The following is a 16,166-nucleotide window of genomic DNA, read 5'->3' as shown; positions in this document are numbered from 1 at the left end:
TCTGATGATGACAGCACAAGCCATCCCTACCAGACTGACAAGAGTGACCTCTGCTGGAGAATGTCTGATGCTACCCATAATGCCTCAATGTAGAGAGCTGCACGTGTGACGGATGTGTCAGCAGACAGTGCCGTCTGGCTGTGTGTGACTGACTTGGAGGTCTCACTGGCCTTACGTGTGAATAAAATGGCGCAGTGACCTCGGTACAGTGATGCAGAGTGTACATAAAATGTATGTTGTCTATAGCTCTCACCATGCACTACAAATCCCAGCATCCTTTCTCTAAAATTCTTGGCTGTATCAGTATAATTGACGGCTGTTGTATATAGGTGAAAGAAAAAGAAAGACTGGGTCTCAACCTGGATTTGGGCCAATTGGCCAATTTATTACAAGTGCCACAGTTTAAAGGACAACTGAAGTGAGAAGACTATGGAGGCTGCTATATTTATTTCCTTTTAAACAATACCAGTTGCCTGGCAGCCCTGCTGATCTATTTGGCTGCAGTAGTGCTTGCATCACCCCAGAAACAAGCATGCAGCTAATCTTGCCAGATCTGACAATAATGTCAGAAATACCTGATGTGCTGCATGCTTGTTCAGGGGCTATGACTAAAAATAGTAGAGGTAGTGGATCAGCAGGATAGCCAGTCAACTGGTATTGTTTAAAACATACATGTCAAATTCCTGCCTGTGGACCAAATTTGGCCCTCGAAGCCATCAGATTTGGCCCTCAGGTGGTTTCCCCACATTGCGTTATGTTTGGCCCACTCTAGACCACCAGAGAAACTATATTGGAGGGTAAGCCCTAGATCAGTGTTTCCCAACATTTTATTGGTATGTACCCCTTTTAAAACCCTGTACTCACCAAGTACCCCCTGGCATAGTAAACATTATCACAAGTACCCCTTGACAAATATAATAATAATAATCGTAGAACCTGATAATTGGTTCTAAACAATTTCCAAGAATTTACTAGTGCTTTTAATTAGCTAAAACACTAATTTGGTGTTGTTTAGATAAGATTTATCATTTTCTAAAACTCTAAATTTGTTATTCTTGGTTAAGTATATCAAGCCTGAGTACCCCCTGAAACCATCAGAAGTACCCACTGGGGTACGCGTACCACGCGTTGAGAACCTAGGCCCTAGATCACCAGTGAAGCCATATGGGGAGGGGGAAAGCACTAGGTACCAGGGAACTGTATAGGAGAGGGAAGGGGCCACTAGACACCAGGAAACTGTATAGGGGAGAGAGGACCACTAAACATCAGGGAACTGTATAGGGGATGGAAGGGGGCTATTAGATCCCAGGGAACTTTATAAGGTAGAAAGGTGGTGTGACGCCGTCGATATGTCATATTGAATATGTCGTATCGAATGCATCATGGAGTCACAAACGCACATTCCAAATACTCAAAAATTACATTTTAAATCAACTTTGTTTCTCTTTCAAATGGTGTCATTAAGGAACCTCTTCCTGCCAAGGTAATTAGAAATCCTTTAGCAGAAGTTCAGAGAAGTGCCCAACACCCCTGCTGTGTGACGCTGCCATAAATCTACCTTCTGCTTGACAGAATCTCATAAACTGAGAGAGCCAAGTGGGCTCCAGCTTTGACACCTTTGTCCAGAGCTGCAAAAGAGTCAGATCTTATCAAGGTCCCCGTGGAAGCATCTGACCTACTGTGAGCCATAAATTCCCAATATTCATACTTTCTTTTCTTCATAATTCATGGCATAGCAAGCTCCTATGCCTATCAAATCGGCACAAGTTGTGGGATTCAGCGTGGCACTAGTTCTGAGAGGTTTCCTGACCAATCGGACTTCCAGAACTAAGACAGGTAAGTAAGACAGGTTCCAAGTACCACTTTATTACTAGAAGGTTTAAATCAGATCACATGATACATAAAATTATGCTGATTGTGAATATGCATCCTGTTTCTTGGTTTGACCTATGGGCAAAACCTGGCCCATACCTGGCAAAATCTCTCTCTGTCCAAGGGGGCACTGCCCCTATTCAAACTTCACAAGGCTGGACTTGTATGTGTCATAACCCCTCCCAACTACACTGAGGATTTAAAAACACCACTGAGCTCAAGCGGTTCTACATCTTTGTTGAATACCAACCCGAAAGCCAGCTGGACACTGGCAACCTGCTTCTCACAAAGGCCTCTGGCCGCATGGCAATCGCCATCTTGAACTTTCCGCCAAGGACTTTCGATTGCCGCATGGACTACTAATAACAGTATTTGAATTGTAAGACATTCTGTTTCCTTTTCATCTCTACCAACCCAATCTGTTCTGCCGGACAGGTATATTTATCTGTGGGTTAAAGTATACTGTGTGAATGTAGTTTTAGAATAAAACCAATGATTTTATTGTTTAGTCTTGTGCCTGTTCTGGTCATCTGATTGTTGCTACAAAGAATCTGCCCTACGAAATGTCATACTACCACATTATTATTTTCCTATAAATTGTTGATTTGCTAGCTAGGTTGTAAATAACCGTTTTCTTCCTTCTAGGATTAGTTAGTATCTGATTTCCTATGCGAAATCGATATTTTTAGTTTACCAATTGAACATACCATCGGGATTGTACATGTATGGGCACCTCCAACCAATCTTAACTGTTTACTGCGCACACAGTGAATTTGCCTGCAGAAGTCTCTAGTGCATGAGACCTGCATGGCAACCATGGCCTAGTAATACGGGATTGGTGAGTGATTGTCCCATTACATATTGTCGGCAGCATTGCGACCAATCTTTATTGTCAGTCTGCTCACCTTATTTCCAGCCATCCGGTGCGGCAATTCTCCGAATGGTAATGGAAGCAGATTAGACCGAATTGGCACACTCTGTCACGATACTACCTTCTGATGATCTAGCAACCGGTCTTTTAACGTCGTTTAGACGGGATCGCGGGGCTGGATTATCGCAGGTGGCCAGTAGACATTGAGGTTGAACCGCGACTTGGTCCCAAAGCTCAATTCGGCCCACTTTGTATTTGAGTTTGACACCCCTGGTTTAAAAGGAAATAAATATGGCATCCTCTATATACAGGTAGTCCTCGGTTAACGAACGAGATAGGGACTGTCGTTCTTAACCTGAATCCGTCCTTAAGTCGGGACAGCCACCTTTACCCCCATTCTATAAGCAGAGTAGGCACAACGGAAGGCAGATAGTGGACATCTCACCTGTTCCACGGCGGTAGAAGGTCCCAGCATGCTGCACGTCAGCTGCGCAGCCCGTCCTCTCTCTTCGTTCACTGTCCCCCCGGCAGCTTCTCATGCATCGCATAATCAGAATCAGAATCTCTTTTATTCGCCAAGTGTGACAGGTGTCACACCCGGAATTATTTGTGGTATACACTGTCAGGAACCGGCCCGCGGCACGCCTGCGTATACGGTTCCCGACTGCGGGTTTGACCAGATTAAGCGGGGAACAGCCTTATTTAAGCTACAAACAAGGCTGGAACCCCTCAAACACTTCCCACTGCCACCACTAGCGTTGCTAGACACATTCACTCAGCTATCGAGTGCTCAATACGCAATCTGCGTTTTCGTATTTGGGTCAGCTTTGCGCTTAGGCCAAATACGGGAACGCCACGCACCCACACACACACACAGTTGCAATCTTACCCTGTCGTGAAGCAAAGACCCACTAACAGTCGTTCCGAACGATACTGTTAGCCACTCTGCTGTCGCTACTCGCACTGGCGTTGTTCGTACGTTGGGTCAGCTGCGCGCTTAGGCCAACGTATGACAAACGCCCCCACACACAATGCAATTACAATTTCATACGGTAGTGTTGCTCAAGCGTACAATTAGGCATGAACTTATACACGGTTACACTTCAGTCTCTTCTAGGCTATGAGTGTTAGTTTAGTACGGCAGAAGTCAAACTTATTAAATAATAATTTAATATTCTAGAAAAACATAGAACAATGCAGAACTTAATATATACAAAAAGATTACAAAAAGACAAAGTAAAAATAGTTACAAGATAAAAGTTACAAAGATAACACACACGGATATTTGCATAAAATAAAAATGGGGATTAAAAAAAACGTTACCAACTTGAAGGTCTCAAAGTTGTCGGCAGGAGCATGCCGCTTGTTCGACCGGAAGTCGAGATCGACTCTAGCTAGGCGCTAACTCCCAGAGCAGATGGTCACTAGGCATTTGCCTCTGCTTTTTATACTCTGAGCTACGCCTGGAGGCTGCAACTTACTTGGGGAGGGGAGGAACTAGGTTTTAATTAAATCTCAGACATATTCCATTTCCAGGTAAAAGTCTACTATACATCAAAGATTGTGAAGTTAGGCTTTCAACTCCAGGTGAAAACTTGATTAAGGCGTTTTCCTGTCTCCGTTCTTAGACATAAATGGGATTTCCAGAGATCCACATACATGAAAAGGGTACTATGGCACACACACAAAACAAAAGACTTCCTTCACTTCCAATCTCCCCAGGTTACAGGTGACAATTGATTAAGGCTTTCACATTGCAGCAGGATGTCCTGTGTGATAGGTGACTGGTCGTATTCACTGAAGACCTCTTTAGATGCAAATGTAGGTCTAGTGACCCACCCACACAAATACATGAACAGTCCATGAATCTAGCCTGCATCTCTACACCTTTGACATACCACAGCAGATGGGAAAATGAAAATATATTACTGTATTATCCTTAATAGCATCAGCACCCCAATATATCTCCACACCTCCGCCGTTAACTTGGTGCAAGGCAGACGATCTTCCCAGATCATCCTGCCAGCACCTACATTGTTGGTTCTGCTTGACGGGACAGTCCATCAGCATTCCCATGATTGCTCCCCTTCCAGATGGCACTGGCAGGTGGTTCTAACGAATCATCCTGCCAAAGCCTACATTGACGGCCTGGCCGGGTGGGGTAACCCTTTAGCATCCTCAGGAGGGTTCCCCACCTGGCAGTTAGCTCCAAGCTACACGAATGGAAAGCTAGGTCAGGTTGCTGCAATGTGTCGTTGCCCTTGGCAACCTGACGTAACCAACCAGGGGAATGTGAGTCAGTGACAACCGTGAATTGGCGACCATAGAGACAGTGCTGCAGCTGGGGAAGGGTTCCAACCGTCGCTACACGCACTTCCTCTATAGTGGCAGGAGCTATCTCTCGGTCCCTTTGGGGAACGATTATCTGCCGGTCTGCCTCCTCCACTTCGGACAGCTCAGAGGGAATAACTTCCCAGAACCCTCTCAGCCCGCCCCTCCCAGCTGGTGACCTGCTGGCTAGCCCCCTGAGCTCTTCCAGGGTGCTGTCAAATCGAACAGCCCCAGAGAGCTCAGTGCTGCCTGTCACACATTCTAGGAAGGCTGCAGACGGAGAGGCTCCTGGGCCCTCCGGGCCAGGTTCCGAAGTGGATGTGGCTGACCCAGCAACATTTGTCACTTCAGTGGACAGTCCCTCTGCTGTAGACTCGCTAGCGCTGCGGGTTACCACGGCAGCCGAGGGAGCGCCCACCTTACACATATCATAAACCACATCACCTTTGGTCTTGAAACCATCTGAAGGGGAAGGATCTGGCCTGGTGCCATCTGCCCCTTCAGTGGACAGTCCACCTGCTGCAGCCCAGCGAGCGCCGCTGGTTCCTCCTGCAGCTGACGGAGTGTCCACATGACACACAGCATTACGTAGCACAACACATATGACATCAGCATTATCAGCCCTACATATATTGTCATTTGGGACATCACATAAAACATCAACATTATCTGTATCTTTACACACATTGCTACTCAGCACTTCACAAGTAGCATCAACAGTTCTGGCATCGATCGCCTCGATAGTCCGTGCATCATAAATGACATTATCAATTTCTGCATTCTTTGTATCAACATGTCCCACTCCAGGCCTAGGCACTGGAGACTCACTAGGGCTGGCTCCTAGCACACAGTCCATAGCCCCTGGGGCCTCACCAGCACTCCCCATTTGCACAGCATTATCAGACAGTACCTTGCAAGAGTCCTGAACTCCTGCTGGGGATGCAGGCTCCACGGGGTTTGGAGTGGGCTCATACCGGGCCACTAACCGTCCCAGGTCAGTACCCAGCAAAACGTTGGTGGGGATTTTGTCGGTTACCCCAACTTCTTTCAATCCGCTGCCGGCCCCCCAATTCAGGTGGACCAAGGCGGTGGGTATGGCTGGGGTGACACCCCCAATTCCTCGGACAGCAATCATTTTCCCAGGTATGTACTGCTCCGGGTTCACGAGCTGGGGATGTATGAGAGTCACTTCTGCTCCAGTGTCCCTCAGCCCAGTGGCAATTGTACCCCCAACCGTGACAAGCTGCAGATTCTCTGCATAGCCAGTAGCATTCCTGGTAGCACACAAAGCCGTTGGGACTTCACTGGGGTTTGAGGCCTCACTGGATTTTGGGGCCTCCCTCTTCCTCTCTGGGCAAGTCGTGCTGATATGACCCACCCTGTCACATACAAAGCATTTCCGAGTGTCAGGTTGCTTGAATCCAGGAGACAGTGGTGCTTGCCTCCTCTGGGTGCTGGGTGAAACAGGTTTAGCAATCTGTTCTCCTCTCCAGCTGGGCGTAGTAGTCCTCCGGGACTCAGGTGCTCTATGGGCGGTGTAGGCATCGGCCATTTCCGCAGCCTCATCCACTGTCTTTGGTTCTCGATCCAGCACAAACAGCCGGACCTCAACAGGACAGGTGTGTAGGAACTGGTCTTTTATCATCAGCTCCTGCAGGGCATCCAAGGTTTTAACTGACAGTCCTTTTAGCCACTGCTGGAAGGCAGTGCGCAGGGTGCAAGCATGATCCAGGTAGCTGTCATTAGGACCTCGCTGCACTGTCCTGAAACGTTTGCGATACACCTCTGGCGTGAGGTGGTATCGTGCAATGATGGCTTTCTTAATTGCCTCAAAGTCTGTTTCTTCCTCCTGGGGGAGACTCACAAACGCCTCCAGGGCCTTGCCTCTCAGCCCTGGTGTGAGGTATCTTGCCCACTGCTCACGGGGCACCCCATACTGCCGACAAGTCCTTTCAAACCCCTGTAGGAAAGTGTCTATGTCAGAGTCCTTGTCCATAGCGGGGAACTTATCCAGGGGGATTCTGTGGACTCGCTCACCTTCGCGTTCTGCGGGTCCAGCAGACCGGTTCTGCTGCTGAAGTTTAGCCAGCTCCAGCTGGTGTTGCCGTTCAGCTCTTCCCTCCTCTGCCCGGAGTCTGTCCCTCTCGGCCTGGAGTCGCTGGGCAGCTTGTTCCCTCTCTGCTTGTCGTATTTCCCTCTCTGCTTGTCGTATTTCCCTCTCTGCTTGCCGATGTTCCAGAATCAGCTTTAGGCGCAGTTCGGGCTCAGCCGAACCTAGTAGCTGTAGGTCGGCTTCCAGAGATGTCATCTCCGTGTTAGGTGGATCATCCAGGACATCGTCTCCACTCGCATCCTGTGGCGGGAGCGATTCCTCCTCTGGCGTGTCGTGAGCTGCATCTGCTGACGTTGAAGCACGGGCTCGTTCTGCCTCATCATGCTCCTCGAGCGCACGAACTAACTGCTCCTTAGTCTGGCCGCTCACCGTCTCGATGCCTTTGTGCTCACACAGGTTGAGTAGTATCTCTTTGTTTTGCCTTGCATAGCTGGATGCTTTCTGAGCCATCGTGTTGCACAAAATAAAAAGAAAAAAAAAGGGGGGAGGGAAAGCAAACACCAAGTGTGTATCTTTGAACAAAAAAAAAAACGTATATAGATTCTGCACTGAGTAGACTTCTGTAGGCTAGTTGCTTCTAGCAAGCTTCCAGCCTTTAGTACTCAGAATAGCGAGCTAAACTGCGTACTAATGTACTAAACGATGCCACCACTGCCAGCCAATTATGTCAGGAACCGGCCCGCGGCACGCCTGCGTATACGGTTCCCGACTGCGGGTTTGACCAGATTAAGCGGGGAACAGCCTTATTTAAGCTACAAACAAGGCTGGAACCCCTCAAACACTTCCCACTGCCACCACTAGCGTTGCTAGACACATTCACTCAGCTATCGAGTGCTCAATACGCAATCTGCGTTTTCGTATTTGGGTCAGCTTTGCGCTTAGGCCAAATACGGGAACGCCACGCACCCACACACACACACAGTTGCAATCTTACCCTGTCGTGAAGCAAAGACCCACTAACAGTCGTTCCGAACGATACTGTTAGCCACTCTGCTGTCGCTACTCGCACTGGCGTTGTTCGTACGTTGGGTCAGCTGCGCGCTTAGGCCAACGTATGACAAACGCCCCCACACACAATGCAATTACAATTTCATACGGTAGTGTTGCTCAAGCGTACAATTAGGCATGAACTTATACACGGTTACACTTCAGTCTCTTCTAGGCTATGAGTGTTAGTTTAGTACGGCAGAAGTCAAACTTATTAAATAATAATTTAATATTCTAGAAAAACATAGAACAATGCAGAACTTAATATATACAAAAAGATTACAAAAAGACAAAGTAAAAATAGTTACAAGATAAAAGTTACAAAGATAACACACACGGATATTTGCATAAAATAAAAATGGGGATTAAAAAAAACGTTACCAACTTGAAGGTCTCAAAGTTGTCGGCAGGAGCATGCCGCTTGTTCGACCGGAAGTCGAGATCGACTCTAGCTAGGCGCTAACTCCCAGAGCAGATGGTCACTAGGCATTTGCCTCTGCTTTTTATACTCTGAGCTACGCCTGGAGGCTGCAACTTACTTGGGGAGGGGAGGAACTAGGTTTTAATTAAATCTCAGACATATTCCATTTCCAGGTAAAAGTCTACTATACATCAAAGATTGTGAAGTTAGGCTTTCAACTCCAGGTGAAAACTTGATTAAGGCGTTTTCCTGTCTCCGTTCTTAGACATAAATGTGATTTCCAGAGATCCACATACATGAAAAGGGTACTATGGCACACACACAAAACAAAAGACTTCCTTCACTTCCAATCTCCCCAGGTTACAGGTGACAATTGATTAAGGCTTTCACATTGCAGCAGGATGTCCTGTGTGATAGGTGACTGGTCGTATTCACTGAAGACCTCTTTAGATGCAAATGTAGGTCTAGTGACCCACCCACACAAATACATGAACAGTCCATGAATCTAGCCTGCATCTCTACACCTTTGACATACCACAGCAGATGGGAAAATGAAAATATATTACTGTATTATCCTTAATAGCATCAGCACCCCAATATATCTCCACATACACGGCATGGCAAAAACAACGGTTTACAAGCGGCTGTTAGACATACAGATACACGGATACTGAGAAAGACAAAAATCTGCTAAGCAGGCTGCTGTTAGGCATACAGATACACAAGTACAAAAAGAAGAGGCAAATCAGCTATGATTATGCCACGAGGCGGGAGTGGCCAGAGCAGGAGCATGGGGGGCACCGCATGAGAGAGAGCGAGAGTTCAGGTGCAGGACAGCTTGAGGGAAGAAGGTGTTCCTGTGCCTGGTGGTTCTAGTGGGGATGGTGCGGAAGCGACGGCCTAGGGGAAGCCGATTGAAGTGGTGCCAGCCAGGGTGAGAGGGGTCATACACTATTTTATTTGCCCTGGACCACAGTCTGGAAGTGTACAGAAGGTCCAGTGGTGGCAGGGGTGACCCTATGATCTTCTCTGCGGAGTTGATAACTCTCTGAAGTTTGAGTCTGTCCCTTGCTGTGGCACCAGCATACCATACGATAATTGAGGAACAGAGGATCGACTCAATGGTGGCCGTATAAAAGCAAGTCAACAGTTCCCGCGGCATTCCAAACTTCCTAAGTTGTCTCAGGAAGTACATCCTTTGTTGAGATTTCGTTTGAGTATTTGTGGTGTTGTCCACCCATTTCAAGTCATTTGTGATGTTGGTGCCCAGGAACCGTACGCTAGTCACCCTGTTAACCTCAGTGCCCTCAATGGAGACTGGGTTGATTGTGGGAGGGCGCCTTCTAAAGTCAATGACCAATTCAACTGTTTTCCCCGCGTTCAGTACCAGATTGTGCTCCTTGCACCAGTTGCAAATGCGTGCAATCTCGTTTCTGTAGTCTTGCTCCCCGTCTCCCCCAATGAGGCCGAGGATGGTGGTGTCGTCTGCAAATTTAACAACCTTGACAGAGTTGGTGGATGAAGAACAATCATTCGTGTACAAGGAAAACAGGAGCGGGGACAGTACGCAACCTTGCTGGGCCCCCGTGTTAGTGGTTCTTTCCTGAGAGGAGCAGTTGCCGAGTTTAACTAGTTGTGTCCTGTCGGCGAGGATGTTCATAAACCGGGGACTACCTGTACCTTTCACTACACTTGTCCTTTAAGTGTTGATTCCTTCTTACCGGTATGGGTTGAACTAGTGGCCTATGTGTGACATGCTGGCCTGGATGCATGTTTACATTACAAGAGCTTTTTAAGTGCTAGTGATTTTGAAAAGCTCTTGCTAATGCAATGCTATGGGGGATTTTTACAAAATCACATCGCTTCCATGTGAACACACACATAGGATAACATTAGCAGGAGCTTTTAAAGAGAACCCGAGGTGTGTTTAAAGAATGTTATCTGCATACAGGGGCTGGATCTGCCTATACAGCCCAGCCTCTGTTGCTATCCCAAACCCCACTAAGGTCCCCCTGCACTCTGCAATCCCTTATAAATCACAGCCGTGCTGTGAGGCTGTGTTTACATCTGTAGTGTCAGTCTCAGCTGCTCCCCCGCCTCCTGCATAGCTCCGGTCCCTGCCCCCGTCCATTCCCTCCAATCAGCAGGGAGGGAAGGGATGCAGGCGGAGACTGGAGTTCTGCAGGAGGCGGGGAGAGCAGCAGACTGACACTATAGAGATAAACACAGCCAGCTCTGACAAGCTGTTTGTCAGCAGCGTGGCTGTGATTTATGAGGGATTGCAGAGTGCAGGGGGACCTTAGGGGGGTTTAGGATAGCAACAGAGGCTGGGCTGTATAGGTGTTCCAGCCTCTCTATGCAGATAATATTCTTCAAACCCACCTCGGGTTCTCTTTAATGAGGCAACAGCAGTATTGTGCACACAGCTCTGGGTGTCAGTGGGCTGTGGAGTGTCACACACACAAAACACACAGGAGACCGATGTGCTAGCCGTCAAAAAGGTTTTCACAGCAAGTGAGGAACAAGAACACAAGCCTAGCTAATGCTTTCCCTACCTATCTGCAGCAAGTCTGACCCTGCTCTCACTAACAGCAGCCAGCAGAGAATTAATCCAATATGGCCACCGCAACTGCTTTTTGATAGGGGGGTCCAGGAAGGGGTGCTAGCTGATTGGCTGCCATCAGTAGCGTAGCTAAGGAGCTGTGGGCCCCGATGCAAGTTTTACAGTGGGGCCCCCCAAGCACTCTCTACATAACAATTGATACAGCGCACCAAAACCTGCCAATGGCAACTACAGTGTCAGAGGTGATGGGGAACAGTTTGTTTATAATTACCACTATTCAAAGTATCTATAGAAGTGATTATTATGAGCACAGGACCAATAGAAAGCTAATACTGTAGTTGAGGTAGGTCCCTTCGGGGGCCCCTCTGGCCCAAGGTCAGTTTGTTTTTTATATCCTGCGTGGATCTTCCCTTTAAAGGCTAATCAAATACTCCAAATGTTTGCCAAATGAACAGCCGATGTTCTCAGAATACTGATGGACGGGAAAACTGTTAGCCGTTCGCGCCATCGCTATTCACTGAACGGCACCGATCACAGATTGCCGATCGTTGTAGCAAATGCTCAGCGTTTTTGCTTGCGGTTGCTACAGCGATTTACAGCATGATTTGTACAGCAATTGGTAAATGCTGTACAATGTATTGCTGGTGAATGGACAGCACTTCAGAATATAGGGTAAAAAAAAAAAAATGCAGGGAAAGGTACGGGGCTGTTTTGGGTAGCTGCCCCCCGCCCGGCTTCTGGACACTACCAGCCCATTTTCTTCGGGTCCTCAGAGGCTCTCGATCCCTCCGGTGATCCAATGTCGACAAACTGAGATCTCACCATAGGGTAGAGCTCCACCCGGAGGACAGAAGGGAGAACTGCGGCGCTGGATTCTGGGGAGGTCAGGTGAGTAATATGCGCGGCCCACCCGGTGAGTGGATGTGATTATGCAATACTTTAATAAAAGCTGTAACCCATTAACCACTTCAGTACCAGCACTCTCTGGCCTCTTAACCTCCCTGCCGTTATAAAAAATTGCTGCGCACGGCAGGGAGGGTGTTTTTTGGCAGTATTTTTTTTTTTTTTAGCATGTAGCTAGCCTAGCGCTAGCTACATGCTCCCCCCCTCCCTGCGGCGTCCCCTCGAATGCGCCGATCGCCGCCGGCGCATATACCCATCCGGAAATCCCGTTCTGAACGGGATTTCCAGGAGGGCTTCCCCCGTCGCCATGGCGACGGGCGCGATGACGTCATCGACGTCGTGACGTCAGAGGGAGTCCCGAACCACCCCTCGACTGATTGGCCAGGCAGCGCACGGGTCTCGGGGGGGGGGGGCACCCTCTGATGCGGCGGGTTGCGGCGAATCGGCGCGGAGCGGCGGCGATCGTAAGTTACACGCAGCTAGCAAAGTGCTAGCTGTGTGTAACAAAAAAAAAATTATGCAACTCGGCCCAGCAGGGCCTGAGGAATCCTCCGCGGCAGGTTACCCCGAGCTGAGCTCGGGATAACCGGCAGGGAGGTTAAGGACCAAAGACTGCTGGTACCCAAAACAGGGCTTACAGACGTCACTCCGCACGGACCCCTTGCTCTCGCCGTTCACGCCTCTCACCCATCACTGAAGCGCACTCGCTCTACCGTTGCTATGACAGCAGAGCTCCCTGTGCCGGTCAGGAGCCAATGCAATTGCGTGAAATCAATGTGATTGTCCCACAGTGATCACATGGTCAGTAGCCAATGAAATCGGCTCCTGACCGGCTTACGGAGCTCTGCTGTCATAGCGATGGCAGTGTGAGTGGGCTGCAGCAATGGGAGAGCATGCGATTGGCAGTAGCGGTGGATCCTTGGGCTGCACTAATTGAAATCTACGTCCTGGCAGGAATAACAGGTCCCAAACAGGGCATAGATTTCAATAAGTGCTGCCTGGAAGCAGTTAACCTCCTTGCCGGTTCAATTCCTCCGGCAAGGAGGCAGCGCAGGAGTTTTTTTTTTTTTTTTAATCATGTAGCGAGCCCTAGGCTGAGCAGCGGCATCCCCCTACCCACTCCGATCGCCTTCGGCGATCAGAGTAAGCAGGAAATCCCGTTCAGAACGTGATTTCCTGCAGGGCTTCCCCGGTCGCCATGGCGGGATGACATCACCGATGTCATGGACGTCGGGACGTCATAGGGAATCCCGATCCGCCCCTCAACGCTGCCTGGCACTGATTGGCCAGGCAGCGCAGGGGTCTGGGGCGGGGGGGAGCGACTCGGCGCAGCGGATTGCGGCGGATCGGCGGCGAGCGGCGGCGATCGGAAGTTACAAGCAGCTAGCAAAGTGCTAGCTGCTTGTAACAAAAAAAAATTATGCAAATCGGCCCAGCGGGGCCTGAGAAATCCTCCTGCGCAGGTTACCCCGAACTGAGTTTGGGATAACCGGCAAGGAGGTTAAACAGAAAAACACTAAACGACTAGACACAGCAACAGAAAAGCCTGTTTATAGTCAGAAGAAAAAATGTGGATATAGCAAGCTGGGATACGTACAAAGACCCAGCTATAGAGGCATCTATTATAGCAACAACTTCTACTAACTCTCTCTGAAAACAGAAGGTAACTCCAGAGGTGTGGCTAGGGTTTTCTGCACACGGGGACAAAGACAGTTTTTGTGATTCCCCCCCTGCAAAAAAAATGGAGTGACAATGCATCAAAATGTGGGCATGGTCATGGGTGGAGCCAAATGTACAAATGCTGTTTATATAGCCAGATGTGCCCCCCCCCCCTTTAGATAGCCAAATGCGCCCCTTTCCCCATTCAGATAGTCAGAATCCCCCTCTACATAGCCAGATGCAACAGCAGAAGACTCACTAGCTCCAACGTTCCAGTGATGCTGTCATCTATCCTCTGCAGCGTGACTAACATCCTCTACGTGGGAACAGAGGAGAGATGAAGCTGGAACGTTGGAGCCGGTGAGTCTTCGGGTGTTATTAATTACTCACTCCACTCCAGAGGGAGGTAGGGAGAGAAGCGACGGCACTTCAGATGGCCAACAAGCCGCCTCTCACACATGTGGGGGGTGCGGGAACCGCATTGAGCGCCCTCACAGTGCTGCGCCCGGGGACGTATGTCCCCCCTTGCCCACCCTTAGCTACGCCCCTGGGTAACTCACTTACAGGCTGGTGTAAGAGAGGGCTGGTGCACACCAAGCACGCTTTTAAAAATGCTAGCGCCTTGAAAAGCGCTTGGCTAATGTATTTGTATGAGACGGATCACACCAGAGGGATGAGATTTTTCCCCAAAGTCAAATGTGGGTTCTGCAGCTTTACGCTTCAATGCCAAGTATAGGAAAATCTCTCTAAAAAACGCTAGAACACACGTTTTTCCTAACTTTTTTTTTTTTTTTTTTTTACAAAAGCTGATCTTTTTGAGGTCAAAGTGTAGAAGAAAGATAAAATTACTACACAAAATGCTCGAAAAACCACTAGTCATAAATAGCAAATCGCCAGGGACACCACTTTCAAAAACTGCTTTTAAAAAAATGCTAAGCGTTTGCGATTCCACTAGCGATTTTTGATATGCACTGGCCCGAAGAAGGAATGATGCTGTTCCACAGGAGGAGGGGGGAGAACACAGGAAGGACTGGTGCACAGTGCAAGAGCTTTTCTAAGCGCTTATGATTTTAAAGAGAACCCGAGGTGGGTTTGAAGAATATTATCTGCATAGAGAGGCTGGATCTGACTATACAGCCCAGCCTCTGTTGCTATCCCAAACCCCCCTAAGGTCCCCCTGCACTCTGCAATCCCTCATAAATCACAGCCACGCTGCTGACAAACAGCTTGTCAGAGCTGGCTGTGTTTATCTCTATAGTCAGTCTGCTGCTCTCCCCGCCTCCTGCAGAACTCCAGTCCCCGCCTGCATCCCTTCCCTCCCTGCTGATTGGAGGGAAGGGACGGGGGCAGGGACCGGAGCTATGCAGGAGGCGGGGGAGCAGCTGAGACTGACACTACAGATGTAAACACAGCCTCACAGCACGGCTGTGATTTATAAGGGATTGCAGAGTGCAGGGGGACCTTAGTTGGGTTTGGGATAGCAACAGAGGCTGGGCTGTATAGGCAGATCCAGACCCTGTATGCAGATAACATTCTTTAAACACACCTCAGGTTCTCTTTAAGTTGCAGGCACAGAATCACTCCAGTGCCTTATTATTTCACTGTATTCTGATAGTACTATTGTATCTCTATGTGTGTGACACTCCACAGCCCACTGACACTCAGAGCTGTGTATAATGTGATTTCTGCCCCTTAGGGATTAAAACCAGACTTTGCGTCAACCCCGTAATTTTTGGTAGGAATTTTGGCATGGATCCCCCTCCGGCATGCCCCTGTCCAGGTATTACTTGAAACAAGTTTTTCATCACTTTTGTGGCCAGAAACAGTCTTTTTGTAGGTTTTAAAAATTGCCTGCCCATTGAAGTATATGGCGGTTCGTCAGATTCGCCTGTTTGTGATCATTTTGAGGAAGCTCGCTTTCGCTGTTCGCGAATGAAAAATTCTATGTTCGCGACATAGCGGTGAAGCAGGCTTTTTACAAACAGAAAACATCAGACAGGAAAAGTTGCTACTGACTGGCTTGGAGGAGTTGGGGGGGTCTCCCTGTGGTCTCTGTGGGGCATCAGCAACGTATGAAACGCTGCAGCCGTCATTTCTTGTAAATTAAAATGAAAAAGAAATGGTAAAAAACTCGAGCCGCCCGAACAGGGACTTGAACCCTGGACCCTCAGATTAAAAGTCTGATGCTCTACCGACTGAGCTATCCGGGCTCTGATGAGGTCAGCACAAGCCTTTCCTACCAGTCTGACAAGAGTGACCTCTGCTGGAGAATGTCTGATGCTACTTGTAGTGTCTCATTGTAGAGAGCTGCATGTGTGACGGGGGACAGTGCCATCTGGCTGTATGTAACTGACTCGGGGGCCATCCATACATGTGCATGGAATGGCACAGTGACCTCATGCTGAGTGTAAAGCAAGTGCTAACAGGATCATTGTGCAACAAAGGC

The 16,166-nt window shown here is 48.7% G+C and overlaps 1 non-coding gene across 1 annotated transcript; it reads right to left on the bottom strand.

The window, feature by feature from the left end:
• Positions 1 to 15,857: 15,857 nt before the first annotated feature.
• On the bottom strand, positions 15,858 to 15,930 carry TRNAK-UUU (transfer RNA lysine (anticodon UUU)). Its single transcript has one exon. It is a non-coding gene; the product is annotated as a tRNA-Lys (tRNA).
• Between the last annotated feature and the right edge of the window lie 236 nt (positions 15,931 to 16,166).

Source organism: Hyperolius riggenbachi, chromosome 6 (assembly GCF_040937935.1).
Source record: "Hyperolius riggenbachi isolate aHypRig1 chromosome 6, aHypRig1.pri, whole genome shotgun sequence".
NCBI lineage: Eukaryota > Metazoa > Chordata > Amphibia > Anura > Hyperoliidae > Hyperolius > Hyperolius riggenbachi.
Note: the sequence above shows the minus strand (reverse complement) of the source record. Positions and strands in the feature narration are given on the sequence as shown.